Source organism: Siphateles boraxobius, unplaced genomic scaffold (assembly GCF_051911475.1).
Source record: "Siphateles boraxobius isolate OS27281-9 unplaced genomic scaffold, OSU_SipBor_1 61, whole genome shotgun sequence".
NCBI lineage: Eukaryota > Metazoa > Chordata > Actinopteri > Cypriniformes > Leuciscidae > Siphateles > Siphateles boraxobius.
In genome coordinates, this window is record NW_027509188.1 from 7,785,887 (window position 1) to 7,794,143 (window position 8,257).

At 36.3% G+C, this 8,257-nt stretch overlaps 1 long non-coding RNA gene across 1 annotated transcript; it reads left to right on the forward strand.

The window, feature by feature from the left end:
- The first annotated feature begins 632 nt into the window (after window positions 1–632).
- Window positions 633–5,522, forward strand: LOC143718382 (uncharacterized). Its single transcript, XR_013196341.1, has 3 exons — window positions 633–813; window positions 1,842–1,971; window positions 5,129–5,522. It is a non-coding gene; the product is annotated as an uncharacterized LOC143718382 (long non-coding RNA).
- Window positions 5,523–8,257: the final 2,735 nt, after the last annotated feature.

Here is an 8,257-nt window from a genome sequence, read left to right on the forward strand (position 1 = left end):
AAGCAGGATAGAAAAAGAAGTGGCAAGAGGAGTGGAATATGGAAACAAAGGCGAGAATGTTCTACAGTATCCAGAAGAAGGTAGGAGGAATGAGAGAAAATAATAGGAATAAAAAGGAAGAAGACATTATTTCGAGAATGAGATTTGGGCATACTGGATTAAATAGTATGCTTAAAATAATAGGGAAACAGAAACTGGGTTGTGTGAGCAGTGTAACAGTAATGAAACATTAGAACATGTAATTATTAATTTTCGTAGGTATAAGCAGGAAAGAATGATTCTGAAAGTTAGGCTAAGTAAAGAAAAATTAGGAAATATTACAACTGAGTTCAGGGCATGTAGGGTATAGAGCAATATTTAGTTTTTTTGAAAAAAAACTGGGCTCATTAGAAGAATATGAGTTTAGTTGTTATTAAAATTGCATTACTAATGATGTGAATGATAATGTATTAATATTAATAATTTCATTCGATTTTTATGCATTTATTTATTTAATTAGTGGTGAGTAAAGTAGGCTATTTTGATCCACACTCCATTTCAGAAGGTGGCGGTAATGGACATTAAAAGTTGTTTGCCAAGCGCCATTAAAAAATACAAAGAAGAGTAACATTACCTGATTCACGTAAGTCAGTCGCAAAGGAACGAGCTAGCTACGCCTTCAATATGTTGTGCAACAAAAAAGGAGACCCCAAAATATCATTTTACAGGCTACCTCAGGACGAAAAAGACGCCATCAGTGGCTTGCAGCCATCAAGAGGGCAGACTGGACACCAACTGCAAACACTCGTCTGTGCAGTGCTCATTTTGTCTGTGGTGAGTGGATGTAAATATATTGTTAACGAACTAACGCTAGCTGCTCGCTGTCGCGAAAAGATGATTTAGCTACCCCTTGTGTGCTGACATTGCATTGAGTTGTTAGGCTAGCTGCTGTTTAAAAGTGGGGTTAAAATAACACTTACCTTTCTGTGGCAAGGGGGCGTGATCTAGCGAAGTCTGTGACGGCCGGGAGAGATGATCGGGAGACGGGTGTAGCGTAAGTGGGTCAAGTGCAAATGACAAACACCTGTGTGTTGTTTTAGTGATAGGCGTATGGAGATACCGCATATATAACTTATAATTTTATACGGGACAGGGAAACTACATTCAAAGAGAGAGAGAGAGAGACACTGATGCTGAGTGAGGGGAGCGCGAGGACGTGATCGCTGTCAGAATTTGAACTTTGTTTCGTGCGACTTTTTGTTGTTTCTTTTCGCGAAGAAACGGAAAATCGTTGTTTGTGTGAGATGTGGTACATTTACTGTAAAAAAAGTCTAATTTTATAATAATTTGAGTTTCATGAGTGAAAACTGCTGTTATTTTAGTGGAGAAAAACGAACTGTTCCCTCAGACCGTTTGCTATTATAATTACTTATTATAATTAAATTGCTTTTTCTTCATAGTTTTACATGTCATTTACTTTTGTTGTCAGACCATACTTTAAAAAAGTAATTTAACTAAATTGGTTAAGTAAAAAGTAATTTACCTCAGGAAACCGCACTGCTGGGATGTCACTCAAAGGGTAGACAGGTTGTGCGCGCGGTGGGCACAGACCCCAGCTTATGGCCAGCGCTGCCCGGTTTCGCGGGCTTGCCACGCGATTAATAATTTAATATTGAGAGATGGTTTTTTTTTTCTTCATTTTTTCAAAAATGTATGTACATTTATATAATGACACACTGCGTTACCTTGGCAGTAAACGTCCAAAAATATTGGGGTTTTCTAATACTGCAGTGTTTTTGTTTTGCTATACTTTATTCAAAGCAAATATGTCATATATATTTTTTTTCCTCTTTTTCCTTTAGGTTTGAGAGTCCCACTTTGTTTAATATAATTGAGCAACCCTAGGTGGCGATACGCAAGCGAGCAATGGATGAAGAAGAGCCAAGTATAGCCGCGCTGAACGCGATCACTGTTGATGGTTGAGACTGAGAGGTAAGCGTCGATTTCAAGTTCTTGTGTGGTCTTGAGCTAGTATAATTTAAAGGCTATTTTTAGACCGACAACATTGGGAGACAGAATAAAAACACAAGAATATATTTGTAAAAATTAATTTAACCCTTGTGCCTCATTTAAAAAAGTTATATAGGTTTAAGTTTATGAATTTATTTATGAACATTATTTTTAAAATATATATTTTATTAAACAAAACTCAAAAACGGCTAGAAAATCAAAGCCATAAATATAAATAAGTTGTGTTCCAAATGTGAGGTTGATATTTCAAAAAATGAGCTTTCAGTAAGATTTTGTTTGGGCGCAGTAACAGACTTTCCCCATTGGTTTCCAGCAAAGCTCCACTGGTGATTGGATTTTAGATTTGCAGTTGAGTTTTTCTCTCTCAATATTACAAGCACACAAACACACACACTTTTTTTATTGGCAAAATCAGAAAACCGGAATAAAGCGAGTACTTTGCTTTAGAGACTAAACCTGGAAAAATGGCACCATCTGATAAAAAATTTGTAAAAATTTATATTTTGAAGCCTTGCCAACAGAATGAAAGCCTCTTATGAAATATTTCATCATTTTATAGTTAAATGGCCCTGGGATAAAAAATTGCAGTTTCAATGGGGCCATTTTTGTCCAAAAGGCGCTAAGAGGGAGTATTTTGTGTACCTAGTGCAAAAAAATATATTTTTTAAGAAAATAGCGGTGAAATAGTAAAATTACAATAAAAATACACACCTGTGCCAAATGTAATGCAGTTAGCGTTAACACAGGCAAAGTGATCAAAAAACCAAAACCGAAAAGGCCAAAAATGTCCCTAGGAGGCACAAGGGTTAAACACTGAAAACGCTTAATCTTAGACATTCGTAAAAAACGTCAACAAGTAATCTTGGAGAAATTCTGAGAAATATGCTTTTTATTGTAGCATGGTAAACAGAGTACTAAGGTAAACAGAGTACTAAGAAACACATTACAGAAACAATTAATTATTTACAATATGTGAACAATCATATGAGTAGTTTAAGCTTAAAGGGCACCTATTATGGCATTTAAAATGTTCCTAATATTGTTCTAGGAGTCCCCAACAACAGTTTTACATGCATGCAATGACAAAAAACACTTTTGTTGTCTTATAATATGCATTTATTTTTACCTGATTTGCTCACCGACTCCCAAATGATTCGTTCAACGACTCGTTTTTCCAAACCCCTCCTTTACGTGACGCTAATCTGCGGTGATTGGTCAGATGACCCAGTCAGTTATTGTTTGCGTTAGCCCAATGCATAAACATATTGATAAAGCACTGCAGTACTACAATACGCTCTATTCTTTATGAGAACTCCAATAACAACGACAAACATTTCACATATTTAAAAAAAAATTGACATTGGAGATCTAGAACTAGAAGCTGCGCTGAGCGTAACTTACACAACACACACACATACTTATTGAGCATGCTACAAAACCCATAAAAGCAACAATTATTAATAATACTTAGAGGTTGTGATTCGGAGGAGGAAGCCGATCCAAATAAAACTGGTACTGAACCTTCCTTCAGTATCAACCGATTCGCGAATCCACACTTGAAAGCAATCGTCATTAAAATGATGCAAACACAGCACAAGGTTGGTCTATACTTGTGTGGTATAGTTGTACATATAAACTCTAGCCACTGATTCTTCACATGCTCGTCCCTGGGCAGTGAAAAAAAGTTTGCTTTTGATTCGCACTTCAGAACACAGCGTCTTGTTGTCGACAATGATGTTTTCAAGTTTCACTGGCGTCTACGAGCGCAATGAGTGGGCGTATCTTATAGGGTTGTGCGATGTCTACCAATTTGGCATCAGATGATGTCTACAGTGAAACATCGCGATGGACGATGATATCGGGAGGAGGGGCGGGGCTAACATTCAAATTTTTCACTTAAGCAATAAGCCCCGCAAGGCCGTGTTTTACACTGGATTTAGAACAGCTAAGGGGCGCGTAGGCACAACGCGGAGATATTTTCCTCCACATCTCATCAGCAATTTGATTTCGGCACGCTCTGCAGCAGCTGACCACGAGCGAATGTAGAGTGACGTGACAGAACTGCCAGATTCAGACTGTGCTTTCGCGTTGTGGCTGGCGCTGAGCCAGAGACGGACGTGCTCAGTGCTTGTCATATTATATCACAACTATTCAATGTTTTTAACCACATAATGTTTATTTTAGGTTTCAGACATTTAAATACATATAATTTATAGCAAAACAATACATTTATAGTTTGTAAAATACACAATGGTGTCTATGGAAGCAGCAATAACAACCCATTCAAATATATTTGCTGACGGATTTTATTTATATCAGACACACAGTGTAAGTAACTATAAAGTTACATCTGTCATACAGCGCTATTTTGGCTGTGGTGAATCACGTGCCAAGCATGACACGGGGATCGCGATGCTGGCTTAACATCGTGATGTCTGTCAGCCATCACGATGGACGATGATATCGTCTATCGGCACAACCCTAGTATCTTATTCAAATAACTTGTCAAGTTGACGTCATCTAGATAGAGAAAAAGCATCGTTCGTCTATCGATTCAAATCAGCGACTCAGAGTTGACTCTTACTTTTGAGAGACAATAACTTTGTATACGGTGAACTTTCATATATAAAACTTTGCAGGATGTTTTTGTTCACTTAGACACTACATGAAAAGAAAATTGTAAAAATTCCATAATAGGTGCCCTTTAACTTTGTTCAATTTTACTACATGCTTGAAATAATCCATAAGATCAAACATGTCAGACAAGTATGCATCCATATGTTTATTAGCTGTGTAAATACATTGTTTGTTGTTGAATGAAGCTGTTGATTCAGTAAATTTTGGTTGTGCATTTAATTAAAATAAACAGTCAATTGGGTGAAGTTATTGTTGACATTATGTGAATTCTGTCACTTTAAAGTCATCAATAACATCGTCAATGATGTTAAAAGGTCAAATCAAGAATTTAGAAGTTTAAAAGCACCCAAAAACTCATGTTTGCCCTGTGTAAAGTAGCCTGCCTTCATTTTACCTGAAGATTAGTTCATGAAAAAAATGGTTTATTATTTTAATGTATAAGTCTGTAAACATCATACCTGTTTTCCATCTTCTTTTCTAGTGAGATGTGCATTGGGAAACCATCATTCTCTTCAATGGGTCCACAAAATTATACAATAACTCTTCTGTGGTGTACGAGGAGAGGATTTACAAACTGCAAGTAATGATGGCGAGCCAACCCAGACTGTGACTTTCATCTTTGTTTCAACCGTTTCTGCAAAGGCGACCTGTTACACAGTGGATTCTCTGTACACTGACTACCAATCAGTTGGAGTATCCGGGTCTGTTTTTAACTGAACAAGGCATCGATTTCTTCAATTCTTCTACATATTTTTTTTTCTGAACTGGAAATCTTTTTTCTTCAACATTTTCCTGAACTGAATTGTATTCCACGACAAGAACAGAAGTTGAATGGAATTTAAGTACCACACATTATAATTGTATTATTTTCATTTCATGTACAGCATCATTTTTGTGTATTGCTTGTCTGTCTAACAGTAAAGTGCTGACTTATTTATTTAAAACCTTTTTTTATTTTAAAACTCCATTACAACCTAGAACTGTCCTAGTAGCATCACTGTTTTGTTGGAGAACACATGTTATAACTTCCTTCAACTGTAAGTCTCGAGCATAGCAGACTTGTGGGCACTTTCTGAAAAAAAAGTATCCCATATAATTTCATTCTAGAAGGACATTTATATAATATCATTTTATGTACAGTCTTACAATTGATTCCACTTATGTTACAGTTATCAGGTGATGGATTCAGCACTGTAAAATGATCAAGGAGTATCTGCAAATAAATAGTGATTAAGCACATCGAGATTCTGTGCATGAGGATAAACCTTTGTGAGGTGATATGTAGGGGCCTGTACCATGATGGCAGATGCACAAAGTGACTTGTTTTGTCAGACGTGTCACTTCTCTCATATGCTCGGTCCAATTTCAGTTTGTGATCTCTAACTCAGAACATAACCTGCCCCGGAGCAGGCATGGCAATGAACGCAGCTAGCCAAGCCACTTTCATGGTACAGGATTGGTGCAAACTAAACTGAAACTTACCTGGCTAGCCAGCTAAAACGGCTTCATGGTATAGGCCCCTGATTCAACTCTTTAACCCTCTGGGGTCCTTCATTTCAGGGTCACACTCAGGGTCTTTGGGACCAAATGGTCCGGAAGGGTTTGATTCATATTTATTAAAAGAAAATCATATTTTTTTTTTACTTGTTTTTTATAAAAAAAAATCTTTTCTTTTTTGGTGTTTTGAGATAATTTAAGATTTATAATTAATATTTATGCAATAAATATGACCCATTTTCCCCCCATTGAATATAATAGAAAAAAAAAAATATATATATATATATATATATTTTTTTTTTAAAGCTGTATTTCATTTTAGAGTCAAGCCTAGACCTCATAAAAGCAATTTTTGAAATGAGATGGATGCCATCTGGTGGACAAACTGAGCATTTTAAAAATGCAAAACCCATATGTAATCTGAATTTATTCGTTTGTTTATGTATAAAAGTGTGTTTGTGTGTGTGTGTGTGTGTGTGTGTGTGTGTGTGTGTGTGTGTGTGTGTGTGTGTGTGTGTGGATGTGTCTGTTTTGCACTCTTGATGTTTTATAGATTCACCCCTTCACTGTTGTGTGCTTTTTTTCTGGATCGTGGCTGATTTGTAGATTGTACGTACAAAAAAAACTCGGTATTTTCACATTTTTTGCCAATTTCCCATTCATTTCCTATGGCGGGACCATTTGGTCCCGAAGACCCTGAGTGTGACCATTTTCTTTTTTACAACCACTTAGACTATTCAAATCCTGTCACCAATTTTTTGGGGTGTTCATATACCAAGTACCAACAAAGTCACCAAATTTCGGACCATTCCGATGAAGCTATGATTTTACACATTTTTTTATTTAAATTCTTCGGGACCATTTGGTCCGAAGAACCAAATGACTGGCAATTTGCTAAGACCTGATCGCAATGTTGGGGAACTTCAAGAAAAATGGTAAGGCAACACTAAAACATTGTGTATGACCATCCTTTATGTCTTGCACTATTTAAAAAAATAAACAGTAAAAACTAAATTTTTATCAATGTCAAATGCAATGACCATTAATTTTGAGATATGCAAAAAAAAAAAAAAAGGTTTTGAAAGCGATCTTTGCAATAATCTGTTTATTTAATTATAGCTCTTGTTTTCAAAAGTAAATTTAAAAAAGAAAACTTGGCTGCACAAATTTTTAATTAACTAAAAAAAGACTTTGCCAATCAATGAGCGCTCTCTACTGCCTGATAATGGTCATGTAATTAAGCATTTGATCACTGCTATTAAAGCAAACATTTTCAACCTTTTAATTTGTTTAAGAAAAATAGAACCTAAAAAAAGAACCTACAGGGAACATTCCCAGAACGTTCTCCTTAGGTTATAAAATTAAACCTAAAAATAACCAACAGGGAACATTCCCAGAACGTTCTCCTTAGGTTATAAAATTAAACCTAAACATAACCTACAGGGAATGTTCTGGGAACGTTCCGTTTAGGTTATAAAAATAGAACCTAAAAATAACCTAGAGGGAACATTCCCAGAACGTTCTCCTTATAAAATGAAACATAAAAATAACCTACAGGGAACATTCCCAGAACGTTCTCCTTAGGTAATAAAAGTAAACCTAAAAATAACCTACAGGGAACGTTCTGGGAACGTTCCGTTTAGGTTATAAAAATAGAACCTAAAAAGAACCTACAGGGAACATTCCCAGAACGTTCTCCTTAGGTAATAAAATTAAACCTAAAAATAACCTACAGGGAACGTTCCTAGAACGTTCTTGTTTGGTTCGCAAAAAAATAACCAAATGGGAACCATACGGGAACGTTAGGGGAACGTTCTGTGTTTGCTGGGTCCACATCATGTCTGTCTGGGAACGTTGTGGGAACGTTACAAGGCAAAGTCCTTGACACCAGCGGGGACGTTCTCAGAACGTATAATTTCTAGCTGGGGCAGTATGACTTTTCCTATGACAACATCAAATCAAAAACTAGTCGGAGTAGAGAACCTGATGACGCAATTAGTACGACAACAAAACAAAACAAAAAACACCACTTGTTTCACACACGTCTTTAAATGCAGCACACAGTCACCGAACGGGTCACGGACTAATGATATAAAACTGTACTCTCTGATAA